The 23,692-nt window shown below is 37.1% G+C and overlaps 1 protein-coding gene across 6 annotated transcripts in view; it reads right to left on the reverse strand.

The window, feature by feature from the left end:
* Positions 1-23,315, reverse strand: part of LOC135198469 (axin-1-like) — a 225,726-nt gene extending 202,411 nt beyond the window's left edge. For 5 of the 6 annotated variants that reach the window (XR_010310807.1, XM_064226092.1, XM_064226084.1 and 2 more), the window contains exon 1: positions 23,134-23,315. The gene's annotated coding sequence lies outside the window, so the exon portion shown is untranslated. Of the gene's footprint in view, positions 1-23,082; positions 23,102-23,133 lie in introns of those variants that run through there. The other variant, XM_064226065.1, reaches the window with a different exon arrangement.
* Positions 23,316-23,692: the final 377 nt, after the last annotated feature.

The following is a 23,692-nucleotide window of genomic DNA, read 5'->3' on the forward strand; positions in this document are numbered from 1 at the left end:
TCTCACTTACAAGTACACGCACATATATATTACAAACAACTCACTGCATATACACAGACAGACAGACATAAACACACACACAAACAAACATGCGCACACAAACACACGCAGACACACACACACACACTCTGTCCCTCTCTCTCTCTGTAAGAATATAAAAAAAAAGATAGAAAGAGATATCTTCCCTAACGTTATGCCTCTTCCTTTCATTTTATGTATAAAAGTTTCAAATGTGTGCAGTCAGGGAGCAAATAGACAGGTAAAAATATGATATGACTGACAGCTCCTCAGCCTAGTCAACCATGTAATTGCCTTCTCATTGTCCCCTTAATTGGATATGACCTTCCTTCTTTTTAAGGGGCTTCCAGATTTAAATGTCCCCTAGGTATGGCATTTAAACTACACCAAGAGAGTGGTGTGTGCTATTTATCCTTGACAGAAATAGATATACTATAAATTACTGAATTAATAAAACTGAAATTAATCTACTGTAAATTACTGAATTAACAACAATGAAACCATAACAAGTACCATACTATTCACTCATGTTACACAAGCATACCAATTTTATAGTATGAAAATCCCTTGACAATGAGAAAGATCAAGATGAAAGAAAGCAGGTTTCAGTTACATTTCATAGTTTCTACTGCAGAAAAAGATTAAAAAAGGCACACACAAAAAACTATATTTTGGCAACTTCCTTCATGTCTACCCCTCAACAATTGCAAAAACACCGCTTTTCCTAAATTAAAATTGACTAGTTTTGTAAGACCAAATTTGTCTACAACCATTTTTTGGTATTTAGTACAGTATAAAGAAATTTATTTGGGAAGGCTGCTAGCCTATATCATACAACCATCAACCTAACTTATCTACTCATATTTCATTCCACACTTAAGCAAAATTAACAACTAACAGTCACCAAATATGTGTGGATGAAAAACTAAGCAATAAAAAATGCTAGATACTAAAGTGGCTGAATGACATTTGCCTAGTCAGAATAAAAACACCACATAGGCCATAGCCATACTATTAGAATTAATACTAATTTTTAGCAGAGTAAAAAGACAATGATGTCAATCCTATCTTATTCCTAACTGAAGAGACACCAGAGATAAACAAACCTGAATTATTTAACAACTTTCATGATCAAAATGGGTACTTATTACTGCTTAAGCTAACAAATACAGGAGTATCAGGAGTGTCAATGTTTATGAATTTCAATATTTAAGTATTTTATCTGATGCTTTATTACATATGAGTTTGATGTAGTTACTTGAATTTTCCACAAGGTGAACAATACAACAAATAAATCCCAATCCTCACTAACCTGGCTATATTTAGATGTAATCATACATTCTTAATAACAAAGAAAATAACTTCACTACCTGTAGCATGGTATAGCTGTTTATGGAAGAAAAATGTGAAATGTAATTTTCTGTAATACATTCCAACCTAGTATAGTATACTATATACTTCTATACTATACTTTTAAATTTGCTTCACAAGAAGTTGATGTTCATATAGTATCCTTATACCATGATTATGCACATTTTTGCAGAAAAATCACTGACCTGTGATTACATATCAAACATAATGAAGCCATATTTTTCCTCACATCAGCTTCTCATAGCCCCCCCTAAAAATACATAAACTATATAATTACCTCTGTTCCAAAATGGAAAACTCAATTCAATGTATACACAGTACACAGCTTTACATAAGGGACACTGTTTGTATGCAAACACAATCTTTTCCCTGATATACAAGTACTAAACAAATGAATATACCTCCTCAGCATACTTAGTACCAATTGACAATGCACACAAATAATCCAAGCCTGAAAAATGAAACTCATGTTTTGGCCTGTCAACATACATTTAAAAAAAATTGATTCAACTCCTCATGGCCAAATAGTATTGATAAAGGATTAGGATGAAGAATCCAAGGAAGATCAGCAGACCTTGCAAGATGAATTCTCCTTCTGGAGAGTCGTACCCTGGGTCTGTGGCATCTTTGACCTCTGATGGCTCCCTTCTACCTACAGATACATCAATGGCCTAGCTTCATAAAAATGACACTGACAGCAAGGGGCTTGACCTATCCTCGGTGAAGTAACTCTTAACTATCTTTGGGATGTCATGTTTTGGATGAAACCAAACCTCCTAGTGGGGGCTCTTAGAACAATATATTACCACCTGGATCATAGAACTGCTACACCTGGGAGTCTTTCTCTCTTGTCCTCCTTCCTAGATAGTACTCATTCATTTATTTAATGAATAATTAATCCATTCAATCCATGGTTGCATTTTAGCCAAGTAAAACATGACCGCACATTTTTCAACATGTATGACTGCAAGTGCATTGCTTATAACCCAGGCAGTCTAACCAACTCCCTTGGATAATACATAAATTGAAATATTATGTCCTTGAACTAAATTTCCCAAAAATAATGCCATCTTAATTTGCCTAAAATTTTCCAGTTCCATGGTATCACACCAAAAGAAGTAAACTGCTCAAACAGTTGATATAGTCATGTGTTTTGACTACATCATGTCATGATTATTCCTCTTACTCATACAAGTAATTCAAGCAATTCCTTAGCTCTCATGAAATTACTAGTCACATACTTTGTTGCAAATATAAATAAAATTAGATGATGTGAAAACACAATGACGGGTATCCTATCCTTTTTGAGTAGTAGTACTGCATTTTCACAACAACAGGAATACAGCAAAAAGATGATGCTACTTTTTTCTATGACAACTTTACATTTTGATCCATTTCTATTGACAATTACAGAATAACAAGAAGGAAAATATAAAATTGTGCATTGAAAAAATACATTTTTATGATAATATTTTTATCGTAAAATGAGATTTTAGGTATACTTACCAACATTGGTGATTCCCATATTGTTACCAACATTGGTGATTCCCACATTGTTAAGAGTTGCGTTTCATGGATAATACTATTCCAAAGCATTAATAATGCTGAGATGAGAATAAGGAATTTCTAACATTAACATAATGCTTGTTGTTTCCTTACCTGCTAAGAGAGCTATTGCAGGAAGCTACTGGCCTCTGGCACTGCTCATCTTAACTCGTAGAGGTGTGGTTTCATGACCAAAGATCACCTGCTACACGGTGGGAGCCTTACAGTGAGGACTACTCTGATTGCTAGTAAAGTACAGATTGCCCCTGGCATGGGCCACAGTACCATAAAACAAAGCCAGAAAACCAATTGACCTACACCTAAATAAATTAAAAAAAACACCACCACCCTACCCACAACTCTAGAGGGTATCCAGTACCAAGTATCTCTGGACTACCTAAGACCCAACACCACTTTTCAAGGTGAAAAAGAGTAAGGTAGGAGGGAATGCTTCCAATGATTCCTCTCCCAAAACACCATGCCAGATACTGTGAATGGACCCAAGGTACTGCATTCATTAAAAATAGTTTCAACTTCATGCAAGCAAAGACTGACTTACATTTCCAGTATGTGGACTGAAGAACGGAAGTCAATGTAAGGAAGTCAATGTAAGGTTATACCTAGAGGCCAGAGATGTAGCCACTGCCCAAATCTCATGAGCCTTTACCTTTTAGGACAGGTAGCACCTCTACCTCTAGAGAGAGGACAAGAGGGGTCCTTAAAAGAACACCACAAAATGCTTCCTGGCAACAATGGGTGCTCAGGAGCCAAACACTAACTGAGCCCTCTACACGCATACACTCTCTTGCACAACAGGAACAACCCCTGGTATTGCAAGATTTAACAGAAACAGGATCTGACACAAGGCTAAGCCTACTTCACCTTCTAGGATGTATGAGGTCATTTGGCACTGAAAGGGAAATTGATAGTAGCAAGGTCTGAAAGGTGAACAGAAGGAAAAACCTCACAGTTATAGTATGAAACAATTGTTAGAAGGGATTGGAAAGCAAGATGGATGAAAGAGAATATGAATGGAATCTTAAGTAATCCCTACAGTGCACTGCGTGAAGTACATGACAGCAACTACTCCCTACAGGTGACACTGGAATGATGACAGGAGTTGCCAAGTACGACTTGTTATTGTGAAAAATCAACACAGATGGCCTACAAGCATTTAAAAATCACATACAGTAAGTCCTCGGGTTACGCTGGTCTCGACTTACGATGTTTCGTGGTTACGAACGCGCCCCCATAAAAATATAAAAAATAATATTTTGCGTCGTTCCGTCTTACGCGGTTTAGCGTCGTAAGCAACGTAAACACACGCGAACTAGTTCCGGTTGGCGCACTGGCGGAAGAATACGCTTTGTGGGGGAGAGGACGGCATCGCTTCGCTACGCTCATTCCTCGCCATACGCCATTTTGGTTGTTACACTGCCTCTCTCTCTCTCGTGTTGTAGTTTTTGTAACTTTTTGCTCTTTGTTATGGTTCTCCCAAGCGCAAGGGCGACTCTTCTGATGGGTAATGCATCGAAGAAAGAAAGGCCATCACCATGGAAATTTAAAGTGGACATTATAAAGCAATCTGAGAAGGGAGAAACGCCAACAAACATTGGCCGCTCGCTTGGCCTTAGCCGTTCGACCGTTGCTACCATTATCAAAGATAAAGAGCGCATCGTTGAACATGTGAAAGGATCTGCTCCTATGAAAGCGACAGTGATAACTAAGCAGCGTAGTGGTCTAATAATTGAATGGAAAGGTTATTGGTGCTTTGGTTGGAAGACCAAAATCAACGGCGTATCCCAGTCAGCCTTATGGTGATTCAGGAGAAGGCGAAAAGATTGTATGTTCTGCCTCACCTCAAGAATCACCTGCCTCAGCATCTCCAGCAACTTCTGGAGGTTCTTTTTCTCTTCACTAACCTCCCCCAGTCTCTCCAGCACCGCAGCTTCCTCTCCAGTGTGCAAGCCAATCAAATTAATAAAGGTAAGGAATTGTTTCTCTCGTTGTTATTTGATAGGTATTTACATTAAAATCAGTGGTGGTTTTTTCAATGTTCCTCGTACTTGACGCTTGAAAATCAATGTTACGCGCCGCATACTTAAAAGAACGGATCAACGTCGTACACTCGAGGGACCCCCCTGTAGTAATGATTTGCAGTGCCATCACAAATCTTCTTCTGAAGCCAGGTTCACTGATGATGTCTTCAAGTGTTTCATACAATTTATCCCAACTATTGCAAAATGCCATATCAAAACACTTCAACAATGCCAGGGATGTGTAAGTACTGTTGGAAAGTTGTCTGGTTCATCCACATTTGAATATCTTGTGGCAGTAAGTGGAAGCCACCTAAAAAGACTAGCCTTGTGCAGATCAAGGGGTGGTCAAATTATTCTCACTATTAACACTATACTTTATGTGATGATGGTTGTATCCCAAGTAGGGATGTGTCCAAGTATCAGTATTGGTATCTGTGGAATTGGCTAGTGTTTGTGGTATCGGTATCGGTATCAGTGAATTTCTCGCCGATACCAACCGATACTTTTGTCATTAGTATAGGAATCTAAAATCCTTCTAGACTGGACTAATATTGATTTTCTGTACCTTCATTTCTTGGATAATTATATTGAATACTATCTTTAACAAAATTACAATTTTAACTTAGTTCAGATGGTCCAAGTCCAGTATGAGTTTGGTGTGGAATTTGCAAAAGAATTTGTGCTTTTTTTTGAGTTGAATGTTTTGTTGATCTATACTAAGAAACAAACTCTGGTCCCTTTTGTAATCTTATTTTTATTTGTGTATCAGTATCTCATTTTTCTTGCGAATTACTTAATAATAAAATTATTATGTACTGTAATGAGGCAAAGGATTAACCCCTCTATTACCAGAACCTTTTATAATCTAAATGAATGAGTCTGTTAACTCTTTCTAGCCAATATACAAATTAAAATTCATAATAAAAGTATATATTGGTGATTTCAGATTGCTTGTCACCCCATGACTTCGAGTAAGCACTACTACCTAAATTGTTAAAAGTCTTCTAATAGTAGATATAATAAAGACAGACTGTATCCAGTAATAAAGGGATTAAATACTAAATAGCTATATTTGATGTTCTTTCTCAATGGAATTTGTGTCTTTTTAATTGTTTATATAACCCTATTACGTATACTATGGCATTTCAACTTTTATATACAATAACCACATAGCAAGAACGATTTTAGTAACAATATATAGTCTCCTATATAACAGTAATATCTCCTAAATAACAATAATATGGAGGTAACAGGTATCGGTAATAGCCAAAAATTTGGTATCGGTGCATCTCTCTTTCCCAAGTCAGTGCATATGGGTGTGCTAGACAAACCACTTCTGGCTTAAAAAACAGCAGACAGTCTTCATGCACTTATTCATTTAACAGCTTTAAGGCCAGTAATGTTCATAATGAGAACTACTGGTTTTTAAGGATATAAATCAAATGTTGCTTAGCTATAAGGAAAAAAAATAATAAATAGTTCAACTTTATATATCTACATAAATGACCCAGCAACATGCAAGTACATATAGTAAAGGAATTAAAGGTTACGGAAATTTCAACATCATCATGGCCTTAAAAACTGTACTGACATTCTGTGGGGAATCGGCAAAGGCCCAACATAGTAATAAATTGGGGATTATGTTTAAAAAGTGCCCCTCTCATACTTAGCATTCTCATGGTTACACTTTTTTTTTTCTGTGCAAGCTATATGAACAAGTCCTTTAGTCAAATTTTCTGTGCTTAAGTATACAGTACTATTAACTATTAGGCCATAAGAAGCAAGTACAAAATCCAGATATAGGCACTGGCATTGCTGGTGGAAGATCTACATGATAATAATGTATAATCTAAGACTGCAAAATAGGGTAAGCTATCTTCCAGCAACAGCCCAAATCATACATAATTGGTAAGCTACCTTCCAGCAACAATCCAAATCATAATTATGTATTTACATTAGTATTTGGACAAATGAAACCTACACAGAGCAATTCTTTTTAAAGGATAAATAGTACAGGCAGTCCCCGGCTTATGACGTTCCAAGGTTATGACACTTTTCAGTTATATTCGCCAGAAATTATTTCCAGGCTTACAACACACGTTCCAAGGTTACGACGCTTGTGACACTGATCTAGCGGAAGAAATATGACTTCAAAAATACAAACTAATCAATATTTAATGGGTTTTTTTTTATGAAAAATGCAATAAAAATGCAGTTTACATAGTTTTCAATACCCCCACAAAGTAAGGGTTTCTTAGGATTTTTGACAATTTTCTGGCTTATGTCGTGTCTCAAGAATGGAAGCCCCGTCATAAGCCGTGAATGCCTGCATCTGGAAGGCTGCAGAGAACTGATATTCCTGCTACTATAAAACAAAACTTCCACTTACAATGTGTGCTACCCTCTCCATAGATACAAGAAAGCTTACAATTTTTGGTCAGCATTAAATGATACTTTCTTTAAAAGCTACTTTAAAATGACCAAAAAATATATTTAAATGCTTCAGGCCATTAGTATAGTGCTCCATAACCATAAGCACATGAATCGAGAGGAAGCATGTTACAAAATGGGCTCATCTATGATGTCTGAGTTCAGAGTCATTCTATGCTACCAAAACTACTGATCCAGTCTAAAACCTCTAACAGTGTAGCATTGAGTCAAGCTTATGTAAGAGGTAGCAATTGCAATGGATTTGCATTACATAAGAGTCAATGGCAGACAAACAAGTTGTATTATCTGCATATTATCAAGAAGATGGACTCCACTACATTTTATACCCTCCAAAGTAACCTGGAATATACGTAATCCAGTTCTAACCTGGAACATAATCTAGCTCTAAGGTTACTTGATTAGTTTCTATTATGACTGAATAAATAATGGAAGACTGCATATATTGGAAGGGTAACATACTTGGAATATGTCTGATGCTGGCAAAGCAATGCAAAAATTATATCCAACCAAATTAAATACTATATTGAATTTATCAGTGTTCTGTAACAACACCACCAATCTCCTTTATGGCAAACTCCCACATTATCAACCACACTGTTAAGGCGAGTTTACACTAAGTTTCACAGAACGCTTCATAAGTCACTTCTGCCAGCATATGCCCGCCCACCTGGGTGACGTCATGTGCTGCACAGCGTGTATTGCGCCCTCTACACTACATGAGTGCTGTGACCGGTACCATTATTTTCCTGACAGCCATGTACATCTCTAGTTTTCTATAATGTCAATTTTACATTCCATAAACATGGATGATGCTGATAATACTCAATCAAACAACAGATCTCTTCTCGCTTCCATTCCACGGCTATTACATGCATTAGAGAACTGGAAGACAGAGTCTCGGCGGCGGATTGTCTAGGTCAGGCTTCAGCCATCAAGCTTGCCTTGGTTAGTAAGTGGTGCGGCGTGACGCCTGAGTCCTAATGAGCAGTCCAGTAGGCATGGTTAACATGAATTTAGGAGGAGTTGGTGATGAGTCTTACGTATGCCTAGCGTAAACTCACCTTTACAGACATACAATTAAAATACACAGAATACTACATTGACCTGCACAGTATGTCACCTTGCAAAAATGATGGACTTCTATGATTTTCACTGGACTAAGTGAATAATGACAGTAGGTAACAATATTAACCCTGTTTATTTTTAGAGACCTTCATCTGGCACATTTGACAAGGCCAATTTTTTTAATAACCTGGTCTTCAGTGTTGCAGACTAATTGTTTTTTAACTGTGTCATCTTTCTGTTCTTCCTAAGTATTGTACGCAAGAGTTCACACTTCTTTTTAGTTCTTGGGACAACTTATCTAATATAATGGTCAGTGATTATTCAAAAGGCCTTGCAAAAATTTTCTTGAAACTATACTACTTTTAGTGGTGTGTTTTTATGGAAGATCTCTTACAGGCAGTTTATGTAGTTAGGTTCCTCATTTTTTTTTGTCATGTTATGCATCAACTCATTTCATATTCTAATCTTTCCTTAACACGGTATCCAATGAAGTTCAATAAGGCTGAGCCACGATTGTTCCATGGAGAGTTATTAATTACAATATTAATTTGCTTGCTTCTCACTTACTATTCTGATTCTTACTGATTCTTTTTGCTTAAAAAAAATACGAATTGTCAAATAAGAATTGGGGATTCTGACCCAAGCTATTGATAAGTATACTACAATGTTTGTCTGTTGCATAAATAAGGGTATGTTTATTTTACCAACTTGATAGCTGAACCTGTAAGGAGTTTAACTAATTTTTTTTCTTGCCATCAAAGGCACACTTTGGCACAATGTACACTGTAGTGTGTAAATAAGCTACATGGAAGTTATTACTACGTACTATAATTCCTATGCACTTATCAGGCTATTAGTAAGGTGAAGATCTCTTGAGTTACCAAGCATTGAGCCTTTATGGTGAGGCATATATCTCTAAGTATCACTGAACCCTTTAACAGTAAATTTTCAGAATACAGGCGGTCCCCGGGTTACGACGGTTCCGGCTTACGACGTTCCGAGGTTACGACGCTTTTTCTTAAATATTCAATGGAAATTCCGTCCTGGGTTACGACGCTTGTTCCGAGGTTACGACGCTGACGCTTCCGACGCTCCCGAGTTAACGACGCTTTTTAAAAACGCATGCTATGATAAAATCCTTTATAGTTTAGCACAGTACATAATAAAAATATGTTTTTGGTTACATTACAACAAAAATTTTGAGGTTATGATGATTTTTTGACACTTTTTTTTTTCGTATTTTTTTGAATTTTTTTTAGTGACGCCGCATATGCGGAACTAGTTTGCGGGCGAATGAATACACTAGCTTGGGATGCGCAGTTTAAAACAGTCCAAAAGCGCAAATATAATGAAAAATCATTGCTTGTTTCCAGTACATAATTAAAAAAACTAAGTTTCTGGTTAGATTACAACACAAATTCCAAGGTTACGACGTTTTTGTTTATGCTTTTTAACGATACCTCATATGCAGAACTAGTTTTTGAGCGGCAGGTGCATAAATTAATTAACGCTATTAAACTGTATGGTAAATTGACCGAACAACGACCTCGGACGGTCGAGGACGCCAAGCGTAACAATACGAAAGGACGCCACTTCAATCGCGTGCCTGCCTGCATTTCACTAGGTTGTGTGCTAAGACGTTGCTGAATTCCTTGCCATTTTTCGCAAATTTACAATGGCTCCTAAACGCCAAAGTACTTCCTCCGTGATAGTTCATCCAAGAAGAGGAGGTCATCACGATGGAGGTCCAAATATGACGTGATAAAGCGTTCGGAGAAGGGAGAAAACTAACACCGAAATAGCCGTTCTTTAGGCTTGAGCAGGACCACGGTGGTAACCATTGTGAAGGACAAGGAACGTATTCTGAAGCATGTTAAGGATGCTGCACCGTGAAGTCAACGGTGATAAACGAGAAGCAACGTAGCCAGAGCATTGTTGAAATGGAGAAATTGCTCATGATCTGGCTGGAGGACCAGAACCAGCGACGTGTTCCGGTTGAGCTTAAGTGTGATCCAGGAGAAGGCTAGAGCGCTGCATGAGGCAGTAGTTGAAAAAGTTTGGCGAAGGCAGTGCTGGTGGTGAATTTTCCGCGAGTAGAGGTTGGTTTAACCGTTTTAAGGCTCGTGCAAATTTGCATAATGTGAAGCTGCAAGGTGAAGCTGCTAGTGCTGATAGCGAAGCAGCAGAAAGTTTTCCAGGTGGTTTGGCTGAGATTATTAAGGATGGTGGTTACACGGCTGACCAAGTCTTTAATGTGGATGAGACTGGATTATTTTGGAAAAGAATGCCAAATCGAACGTACCTTTCCAAGGAGGAGAAGTCAGCACCTGGCCATAAAGCTGGAAAGGAGCGACTGACTTTGCTGTTTGGGGCCATGCAAGTGGTGATTTGAAACTGAAGCCCTTGCTGGTGTATTTGGCGAGAATCCCAGGGGCTTTCCAATCGGGATTTTTTTCAAGAGTCAACTCCCTGTTGTTTTATTGGGAAATATCAAACAAGAAGGCTTGGGTTACCTTAATGGTCTTCGTGAATGATTGGTTTCAATGACCATATTCGTTTCGTGCCAGCAGTGGAGCGGTATTTTGACTTCGAAGGGTCTGCCTTTTAAGGCCCTCTTAGTCCTGGACAATGCCCCTGGTCACCCTTCAAATTTGAGCGACATGCATCCTAATGTGAAGGTGGTGTACCTCCCACCCAATACCACATCGCTGATACAGCCAATGGACCAGGGAGTAATAGCTAATTTCAAGGCTTACTACCTTAGAACGGCGACCATTACCGTTTTGCTTTTGATGGGGCCATAGAAGACTAACAAGGAGTTGACACTGAAGCAATTCTGGAAGGGCTACAACATTGCTGATGCAGTGAAAAATATTGCAAGTGCTTGGGACGAGGTGAAGACGACCACTTTAAATGGGGCCTGGAGGAAACTGTGTCCACAGTTTGTGCACAGTTTTGAAGGCTTTGACCAGGCAGAAGACGTCGAGACTGTGACGAGGAAGATCGTAAGGGCTAAGCAAGAGGCTGAAAACTAGATCTTGAACCTGATGATGTAACAGAGCCTGCTGGCTTCCCATGGAGAGGAATTGTCCTGCAGAGGACTTACTAGAACTTGAACAACAAATGATTGAGGAAGAGGAGGCGGCACCAGAGCCAAAACCCAGGTCATTAACTGTGAAAGGCTTGTCAGAGGGTTTTACTCATCTGGAGAGAGCCTTGGCTTCTTTTGAGGCAGAAGACCCTAACGTTTCTAGGTTTTGACAAAATCAAGAGAGGAATCATGGATTTGGTGACTTTCTACAAGGAGACCCTGAAGGAGAAGCAGACGAAGAGAAGTGTGCAGTCCAGGCTTGACACTTTTCTTTCACAAGTCCCTCCAAGTACCACCACCTCCCACTCCTAGTCCTGGTAAGAATTCTGAACTGTTTTTAACTAATTTATGTGTTTACATAGTGTACATATTAAAATGTGTTAATTTTTTAATGTAACAACTAAATGTAAGAGTAAATTGTAACTTCATTAATTTTCATCATTTGTAATTTTATTGCAGAAGTGGTGACAGTTCCAGATCCCCCTGTACTACCTGTGACAGTTTCCAGATCTCCCTGTACTACCTGTGACAGTTCCAGATCTCCCTGTACTACCTGTGACAGTTCCAGATCCCCTGTACCTGGACCCTCTGTATCAGCCCGCCCACCTGTACGTGTACAATCAGGTAAGCAATTTCATTTTTCTCATTTTCATGTTGGAAATTGTTTACACCCTACATACATACGTACACTACTTACATAGTGGTACAATGTGTTTGAGTTGCATAACCTTATTATTTTTTTTTTTTTTTTTCATTTCAGACCCCTTTGATAGTGGACAGTGACCCGGATGACCTGAGCCTTTCCATGGTTTTGATGCCTCGCCCTAATACATCAGGTAAGGAATCCTTAACAAATTTGTATAAAATGTTTTATAAATTGCTAATAGAAATTTTATTAAAAGTGTACATATGCTACAATTACATCCACCTTATAATATATTTATGTACCCTATCATTCTTTCCAGATCTAGATGTTCCCTCATCAGTTGATACGAGTATCACCTCTCCAGAGCCCAAATCAGTTGATACGAGTAGTATCACCTCTCCCATTCCTTCAGGTAAAAGAATTCATTTTTTATATTGAACATACGTATTACACTACTACTATGTCAAACAGTAATAACATGTGCAGTAGTTACAGTAGTAGTAACTATCATTTTATATATTTTTTATCATTCCAGACTCCCAAGCACCTGCCCATCCCACTCCATAGCCCCAGCCACCCACTCTCATGTACCATATGGCCATCCCAGTAAGCAAGCCAACCACTAGAATTTGGTAAGGACATTTTTTTTTATTAATGTTTTATTATTACATATGTAATAACCATGTTATGTATGTTACATACATACTATATAATCATATGTACTATTACATTATCATTCCAGACTGGCATGCACCTGTGACTTACATAAACCAGACCTCTACATAGCCTACATGTCTTCATTTTGCTGAAGGTAAGGAATTCTCAGTTGTGTTTAATGTTGCATACGTACAATAAATTTTGTACACCTAAGTGGTTACATACTGTCCTTTAATATTAATTCTTCATTCCAGACTGCCCATCATTCCTAGCCTGTTATCTGTGATAAAGCACACTGAAGTTAGGTTTGGAATGCATCCTTATCATGAATGCTCTACACCTCCACCTCCATCTCCCACAACCTAGGTAACAGCTTGAGACTCACTAAAAGTTGGTAAGTTATGTAAGGAATTTCTAAATTTAAGTTTTATACTACATGTTATATGTGATATTAAACCACTGTTATGGTGCATATTACTGTATGTAACTTACTATGTCATAGAGTACTTACTGACAAAATTTATTTTTTTGTACATTCCAGAACCCCCTGAATGATGTAGGCTATGGGGCCACATAAGACTTTGTCCATCCAGGGTTACATTGAACGACAACTTTAAACTAAAAGTAAGGAATTAATTAACATACATTAACTCTTTTAGTACTCTTGATATATCTACAGTAATTAACATATTGCATTCACAACTTTTCTGTAGTGTATATTTTGTACACTAATTTTGTTACCTTTTCCTTCCAGAACCAACATTTTTCACACAACTCCAGGTTGTTACTAACAAATTACTACTACAAGTGTCATCAAGGGATAACTACAAGTATGAAACACCATTTTTGGATGGAAAAAACCCTTCAGGAAAAGTATACGTATCACATGTAACATGTAGTGTAACAAAGTATGAACAGTAAGGTTTTTACATACATAGTATTACATACGTACATAAACTTTTTTTTTACAGAAGGTTTCCAACCAAGTTTTGATTATGTACATACATGTTATAAACCACTGTACGTATGGTTACTGTATGTAACTTACTAAACATACATAACATGACTTAACTTTGATACTTTTTGGTACATTCCAGAAAACCAGGACCCCCTCCATGATGCAGGCTATGGGCCACATAAAACTTTGTCCAGGGTTACTACATAACATAAAGGTAAGAAATTATACATAGTGTAGTAAACATACATTAAGTAAGTTTTATACGTACATACTAAAAAAAAAGTGACCAAGATCTCTCACATGGGATAAGTGATCAAGGTCCCTCATGGAATTACGTACATACTGTACACTCCCTGCTGAACAGGGGGTGTAGACCAATCATTTACTATGCATACCAGTTGATATTAAACCACTGTATGGTGCATATTTACTGTATGTAACTTACTATGCATAGAGTACTACTGACAAAATTATTTTTGTACATTCCAGAACCCCTGAATGATGTAGGCTATGGGGCCACATAAGACTTTGTGCATCCAGGGTTTACATAGCACGACAACTTTAAACTAAAGGTAAGGAATTAATTAACATACATTACTAAGTTTTATACATGTATATATGTGATTATTAAACCACTGTATGGTGCATATTACTGTATGTAACTTACTATGCATAGAGTACTTACTGACATACTAATTATTTTTTTGTACATTCCAGAACCCCCTGAATGATGTAGGCTATGGGGCCACATAAGACTTTGTGCATCCAGGGTTACATAGCATGACAACTTTAAAACTAAAAGTAAGGGAATTTAAATTTCACATACATTAACTTTTTTTACTCTGATATAACTCAAAGTAAGAATTATAAACTAAAAGTTAAAGGAATTAATTAACATACATTAACTACTCTTACTCTGATTCTAAAATCTTAACTGATATCTATAATTTACATATTGCATTCAGGACTTTGTGTAGTATTTTGTACTAATTGTGTTATACTTTTTACCTTCCAGAGCTACCAGACTGGGATTTTAGTGTACTCCAGGATCTACCAAATACTACTACGAAGTGTAACAGTGCATAATATAGTGTTTAGTGTATAATCTAACCTAAGGATTAAGTGTAGTACATTGTGCTTTATAGTGTCACAAGAGTTTAATAAAGAATTATACCTTCAAGAACCATCCTTTGCCATTGAAATAACCACACTACACATCATGCAATATACTTGCATGTCACACAGGTAAGGTCTCTAACTTTTTCTTAGTTTAAGGCATATTTCCAAGTGTCGTTCCGGCTTACGACGATTTTCGGCTTACGACGCGCCTCAAGAACGGAACCCCCGTCGTAACCCGGGGACTGCCTGTATGTAAATTCATCTATTAACTTTCCTTCAGGTCACTTAATTAGGAAATTACATATACTACTAACGACATATTTTTCATTAAAATACACCAGTTGTAGAATATATCTTATATTTTAAAGGACTGAAAAACAATGTAAAAAAACACCAAGAGCAAAATCAACTTTCGAGCAAATCACAATAGGCCTAAAATAAGTGTATGCCATCAGTTAATATTCACAACTTTTCCCATTTCTAATATCATTCACTTTACAACTTTTCCCATTTCTAATATCATTCACAATCTGACAATACATATTTCTCATTGTGAAGCTGATTAACAATTGCCTAGGCCTACATGCTATTCATCTACATCACATAAAAGTTTATGTTAGCATTTTTGATAGGCAAAGAACCTGACAACAGTAAGATTAATCTCAGGCAAAGAAAAAGGTTTACATCATGCAATACCAGTCTTCCAAACTATGAAACAGATAAAAGACTGAAAGGGAAAGCAATGAAGTGAAGTAAAAGTGGAATGAGAGAAATGGATGTGTTCAAGAAACACTGTCTCCTTATGTAAGGCATTCCCTAACTGCGCAGCTAGTTTGTATCTACTGCTTCTGTGACCAAGGGACAAGAAACCACTCATCATAAAAGCATCAGTAGTTATGGAATCGTGGAATACGGGATAGATGAAAACCTATACCTGATTGGCGTTAAGACAGAAAGTGCACTATATAAAGACTAGAAAAAAGTTTAATTTCATATCTAACAAATGAAAAAAATGGATGTAACACTATTTTCTTATGATGATAATGAGTAGGTAGCTATACTTTGGCCTGTCAAGACCAAAGCTTCAAATAATTTAATCTTAAAGCTAAAGAAAGCTACAGAAAATGAATACCAAAAGTCAAGCATTTAAGAGTGGAAGAATTTTTTTGAGCAAGCATAACCACCATTGTTTGTTAAAAATGAAAACACTGCCGAATGCCAACAACAGCCAATGTCAATTTTTCAAAAGTCTGGCCTTAGATTTACTAACATCAGTAATGTATATGGCCAAAACATCATTATCAAATGTTACCCTACAATCTAATTTACCATGTATTCAATTTACTCATAGCCCATTCCAGTGTGACATCCACAGCTGTAACACGTCTCTTTCCTGATACAGTAATGCAATATTAGTATCATACTTCAGATGAAAACTGATTTAAACAATGGCAATGGTTATGTTCAAACCTATAATTGCATACAAATGTGAACCAGTTTTTCTAATAGCTTTTGAAGCAATTAGGATAAACTGACCCATCCAAAACAGCCTCGGATAGGTGGCTAACCCATTACAACACAACTGCATCTAACAACACTGGAGTACACTGGGAAAACAATGTTTTTCAGTGGGGAAATTCAAACCATTAAATACAATGATGCATCAAAACCTAACCTACTTTAAACTATGCCTAGGATGGCGATGGCGGGCCCTACTTAGCCAGGGTGTCTAAACCAAACCTAACCTGACCTAGGGTCTGTTAATCAGTGAAACCCAGTGATGCACCCTAAGCCTTACCCTAATCTGGGTGGCAGGTTCTACATGGTTGGGGGACAAACACCCTTAACGTGACATGAGTGCCATGAATCAATATTTGGTTTCTTCCACTGGTCATCCATTACTGTTTAGGCACTGCAATGTGTGATGAATTAACCAATCATTTCTGCCAAATAAATATCAGTCATTAATCTGAAAATAAAAATAGCCGAAAACCCATACCTTGTGTTTAAAAACACTGAAGTACATTTTGTTTTCAGTACTCACACAATCCAAACTCAATCTTTTCTACTCAAAGTAATGTAAATGAAATCCATGCTATTGGCAACACCATAAAATATGTAAGACATCAGTTTTGGAAACAATGTCACAATAAGTGAGCATAACTAGTATCCTCTGACAATTCTGAGTTGAAGAAGAAAAGCAACTCCAAATGTTATCAGACAATATTCTGGAGTAGAAAAAAAACATTAAGCTCAGTTCTTAAACATTTCAGAGTTTTCCACACAGCAAACAAATGAGAGTATGTAATTATAATACTGTGGCAATACATCATGCCGTTTTTACTAACCATACTTTACTACGAGTTAAAAGTATACCTAAACCAATTATACCTAATAATGAACCAATGAAATAGATTTACATGTCTAGCATTCTGAAAAATGTTTACATGTGAAATCTAATTAACATTATGTGAATGTCCACTACTATAAAGAAATTGTACAATCTTTATACCAAATAGCCTATTGGGAGTCTTTGATCACCTGGGTTATGCTAACCCACTTGCTAATGTTGAGTAATTAATATAAAATACATAACTCGCAATGACCTTGCTGGCCACCCCTACTAAATACCATTAACACTCAAAATAAATTTTGTCTGGGACATAAGCCTGTCTAAAACAGGCTATGAGAAATTCCAGATTCTCTATGATACACTTCAAATCAATACAACAGGTCTGTAAAAATTCTGTGTATAAAAGATAACCATTCACGAAAACTGTTCACGTATTTGGCAAAAAATTGTCAACAATGCATACGCATATTTTTATATAAAAAAACATGGTATGTAGTAAACAAATATCAAGTTCATGTAGTATTTAGTGAATATTCATATAATTATCTGAGATTTATTTAGATAAGGCTTAATTTGACTATCAGCTCACATTAGGCTAGTCATAGTCATATTACTCCAAGATAACTAGCCTCTAGCCTCAACCCACAATTATTGCTTAGGCTAATTAAACAATTATTGCTTAGGCTAATTAAACACTGTCAGACAGTTAACTTTTTCGTGACTAGGCTACTGAGACCTATGGCCAAGGCTAAATGGAACACAATACTATTGCCTGAATAGGCTAGGAAGTTCACTCAAAGAACCGCTGAACTGTTCTTACCCTCCTGCCCTGTTTTTCATCAGACGTTGCAAACTAATTTAGTCTTAGTCTGCTTTCTGATAATTGATTCACTTTTAAGACTTGCAGATTTTATTGATTTACGTGCAATTTATAATAGACCAGTGCAAAAGAACCATGATGAATATTTTAATCTTCCTCAGGATTTTTTTTATTGCTAAGGTCATGATTTCATCATCTTGGTCTTAAGTGGTGGTGATCTGGTACATCCTCAGTGGCTATTAGAATGATTTGTATACGTATAAACTTTGAAGACATCTTTTAACAATCCTTTCAAGGGATTGTGAAACAGCCTGGCAAAACTACCAGTATTATTGTAAAAACTTTATAATGGATGTGCGCATGTTCTGAAAATAGGTATATGGGGTAAACAACTGCAGACGATCCATCGTCATCACTCTGGCCAGGTCTTATTCACTCGATATTTAATTGGTGAAACAAGAATACAATTACAACTTTAAGCATACCATTCAAAAGATTGAAGTTTCGTCAACATAATGTGATATATGAAAGCCCCATACGAACTAAAATAAGCATGTGACGCTCTTTGTAAAATAAGTTTTCAAGGCAGTTTTGAAATTCAATATGGTGGCTATCATCAGGCTGGCCGGTCTAACCACGGACAATCTACCATCTTTCCCAGCACTCATTTGAACAGTGCTAGCATATATATGTAACGTTTATTGATCTTAATCAAGATTGCAGTTGTAATCAGCACAATAAAACATTTTGTTGCCTATATTACTGAAAGTATGAAACTTGGTTTGAACTTAATTCATTTTTACCTTGTAATCGGTGGTTTTATCCTTACTGCCATCACAACTGAAACTCCACAGTGCTTATTTGATTGTAATTATATACATTTTGGTCTTGATTCACTCCACATTGCACTTGAACCACGTTGCTGTTCCTGGTTCCTAAGTACTCACTCCACAAACACAGTTACGAGCAGCAGACGACAACACTGAATATGAGGTGCAAATCTTTATTCCCTTAATTGTTTACTTTACTCATTATTTAGTTTAACTTTACTTCAAAATGTTTATTTAATTCATGTCTATTATCCCTTTTTTTTAACCAAATTAACCCCGAAAAATTACAAATATTTTGGATGTATACTTATGAGCAGACAACACGAGGAAAAATTACTCATTGTTGCCAATCTAGTGGAGCGTCACACATACGCCCATGCATTTACAAACTGTTTCCATGAATTCTAGTTGTCATAGTAATGCAGTAATGATACAATTGCTGTAATATGTATATATACTACAAATAGATACGCTAATTTCACTTATTTCCCCAGTTTTGTGTAAGTCTTATACCCAGTTTGGAAGGTAAACACATACCAATTGACAAGACTGACAAACAATTGAAGAGCGCAAAACACCGCAAAGAATGCCGTAGTCCCCTTGAATAAGTACGAATAAGTGCTGGTAAGAGTTCAGGTGTACGATTGTTGTGATGAAAGTGCCCCAGCATCTATGGGTACAAGTGGTATGCGGATTTAGCACAGGAAATGGTAAGTTTATTGACACAAGCGACTCCGCAAACATCGAGATAGTGTCAATCTTCTAAATATTTCGAGTTGCAAGTGAAAATTTTGAAAGCGTAACTGTGAAGTTTGCACTGTGTTGGCTACCCTTTTCATTACCCTCTGTTTAAACATCAAAATATGGCCTTAATTTCTAACTTTGGAGAAAATACTTACTTCAAAAGAAGAGTAGAGGTCTTTAGCTCCTTCTCTCACCAACAACAACTCTTGACTGATGACCATCTCCGGTGTCAGGATGCGTTAAAAGTACTTTTTCGGAGGATGGCCAGCCGTGATAGTCAGTCAGTTGGGCCAGTCCACGCAGTGTTTTACCCTATATTTAGGCTAGCCCTCTCAGAGGTATAGTAGCTGAGTTCATCTATAAAACAAACCAGGTTTTGATATTTTGGATATGAAGTAGTAGGCTTATGTCACTTTAGTTGGCCCTAAGGTTTCCTGCTGATTTTAACGTGATTTTAATGACTGACATTTACCACAAATTATTGGTAAACCCATTAGCGTACACATACACTCAAGTCTCCCAGTAATGGTCTTACAGTCAGGTAGTGTTTTGAGAAGGAGCAACATATAGGACAACAAATAACAGAGGTATGGAAGCATGAAACTATTAGTTCTTGAAGAGTTATGGTACATCATGTCGATTGTGGAGGGGGATCACCCTAAGTTAAGTTAGGCTAAGAAAAGTATGCTTAGATCGTATCCCTATAGCTATATCACCAAATAACCTAGGCCTAATAGATCAGTTAGGTTGATGGGGGTCAAGAGGGTATTAAAAGCTTCGGAGTGAATTAAGAACAAACTGTGTATAATTACAATCAAATATGCACTGTAGAGTTTCAGTTGTGATGGCAGTAAGGATAAAACCACCAATTACAATGTAAAAATTAATTCAGTTCAAAACATGAACCAGGGAATAAGAAGTCTCATACTTTCACTAATCTAGTGGTGATTACAACTACAATCTTGAGTAATATCAATAAATGTTACATATATACGCAAATATTGTTCAAATGAGCGCTGGGAAGGCTGTGGCCTTTCCGTGAGGGTTGAGTGGCTCATGTCTTGAAGGGGTCATACTGGATTTAAAACTGCCTTAAAAACATATTTTACAAAGACTTCACATGCTTAACTTAGTTCTTGTGGCAATTTCATACATCTCATTTTCTTAATGAAACTTCAATTTTTATAATGTAATACTTAAAGATTTGATTGTATTATTGTTTCACCAATTAAATATCAAATGAAAAGGTGGTCTTTCTGCAAGTGGACATTTTGCCACTTGGTCATTTACTCTACTTAAGTATTTGGCACAGGATATTGGTACCGGAGCCGTATCCCTGATTGCGATAGATATTGGTACGGCAGTGTATTGAGCATGCGTCAGTTTCAGACTTCCTGTCGTACAAATAACAATGAAGTGGGGGTAAGTCCAGTTCTGTCAGTGGTGCCATATTGCACTATTGACATGCAGCAGTTGCCGTACACTGTTGCTAAGAGCTATAGGTACGGCACTAGAAGATCAGCGACAGTAGTAATAATAGTCGAACTGAATTGTTTTGCTGAACAAGTCCAATTCAAAATGTCAAAGTGAAGCACCATACTGTCATCACCAAAGCACCAAAACATTTTGAAAGTATAAATGAAAATATAAAAAATAAAAATACTTTACTGTATACATGAAAAATAAAACTAAACCAACCTATCTGTGGACTTCATATCTTCTTTGAATCTCCTCTCAACCGTATAATAGCTAATACATCAGTTTTTGCCAAAAAACAGATGTTTTCTGGTTTCAACAAGCCGAAAAAAGCAATAGATGTCTACGAAGTCAAACTTCCAGAAATTGTATATCCGTATGTCACGAACGATCAAATCGGCCCTGAAAAGAGCTCCGAAGAGGAGATTCAAAGAAGACTTGAAGTACACAGAAATCATGCTATGCTGTATTCATGATAGAAAGGAAAACTACCAAAGTCGATCCTCTGGTAAACGGCCAAATCAATCGTAAGTAACCATCCAAATCAGGTCTATATAAACATCATGTTTCCCATATTGGAGGCACTACTGACTGCTGCACTACCTTACTAGCTAAGCTTCGAATCTTCTTTGAATCTCCTCTTCGGAGCTCTTTTCAGGGCTGATTCAATTGTTCGTGACCTACGGATACCTATACAATTTCTAGAAGTTTGACTCTTCATAGACGTCTGTTGCATTTTTCAGCTTGTTGAAACCTGAAAACATCTGTTTTTCAGCAAAAACTGCTGTATTATTACACGGTTTACGTTGTTAGGTCGTCATTTTCTTGCTGTCACTGATATGCCTGAGGCAGTAAACAAGGGTTCGCGCATGCGCAATTCACAACCGTACCAATATCTATCGCAATCAGGGATACGGCTGCCATACTAATATCCAGTTCGTAACTATTTTTTGCATCTGCCTACCCTAAAAATCTAGCTTCTCACTGCAGTCCCAAATCTTGTTAGATTATGGGAACTGTAACTTGTGTAGGATTAATCTCCCATTTCTGGCAGACTTATGTCGGAGCCAATGCCGAGTTAGGGGTCAGCGCTACTGTAGGCCTCGTAGCATTTTTGTAGTAGGCATTTCTGAGGGAATAGGTATGACATACCCAGACTTAACTTAATCTGACCTGACCTAGTTGCCATGTCCTAACCTGGCCTCTGGTACCCCGCCCCCAAGTAATCTGTGCCCCCTTCCACTACTGTGAACAATTAATTTGACACAATCGCACTAAAAACTGTCAGAAAAACTATATCAATAATCTACACTGAATTAAAAGTAACCTTTACTACTGGGTAGTCCATGGGAACTGACTGAACTCTGACTAGGCCTCAATTGCCTAAGCCTTGTGATGTGCACATAAAACAAAAAATACCCTCAACATAGAAAGACAAACACATTATTGACAAAACTTTAAGACAAGTAGATCAGAACAGACAGGCTTTCTGACTGTCTTTGGCTTCAAGGAGTCCTGCAGACGACAACGATAGGTCATCAAAAGCTGTCAAAATAAGCTTCCAACCAAAGTACTACACATCCCACCTAAATCATCAGTCCAAGGAATAACCTAACACTGTAAAATTAACTTCATGCTTAAAACACATGACGGTGAGAGGTAGTTTCCCGTTTAATCGTCAAATAAAGGCGTTGGCTGGTTTAATAGAGCATGTTAGATCATCAAGCAAACTCGCCGAAGTAGGACATCTTTGCCTTCTTCGATTTTTGCTAATTCGTTACCACTTTCGCAAATAAATACTCCAAACTGTTCATACGGTTAAATATGCATCTAAACATCTTGCCTTGCAATTCTCAAACACTAAAAAGGAAGTACCGAAGGTCATACCCGAATACCCACAGGGGTCATGGCACAGCTGAGAGAGACGTAAACAAACTCCTTCACTCTCACCTCTTTTAGTCTATTTTTATTATTCCTTTCTCCCAGGGATGTATTTTTACTACGAACTTCTTCTACCACAATGGTTCCATCACTGCGCACAAGACACTTTTATATATATCAACAATCACAGCAATAATATATTATATGAGAGACATAATTCCTTCTCTCCTTCTTCGCCACACTCTCAACAACTACTGAGTGTATCGGTACATCTTTGAAATGATTTCGACTAAAAGGTTCACTATTTGCAAATTAAAGACCTTATTGCTACGTTATTGACAGTTTAAAATATCTGTATTATTATTTTTTTAATGTATTTATATCACATTACTTTTTTCATATCATTTATTTTACCTTCTTCTTAAAATTTAACATTTTGAAAAGTGCTCTTTCCAAGTCTAGATTGCGAACATTCCGAGGTTACCCAGATGGCCGCTTGATGGCAGACCGTAAATATACCGCTAAATTTGAAAATACGATAATCGATTATACGTCAAGTTTTTATGTTTATACTCTTTTTCCATGCACGCACTTACCCATTACTTGGTAATAAAACTATTTAATCGTG

Source organism: Macrobrachium nipponense, chromosome 23, assembly GCF_015104395.2.
Source record: "Macrobrachium nipponense isolate FS-2020 chromosome 23, ASM1510439v2, whole genome shotgun sequence".
Classification (NCBI taxonomy): Eukaryota; Metazoa; Arthropoda; class Malacostraca; order Decapoda; family Palaemonidae; genus Macrobrachium; species Macrobrachium nipponense.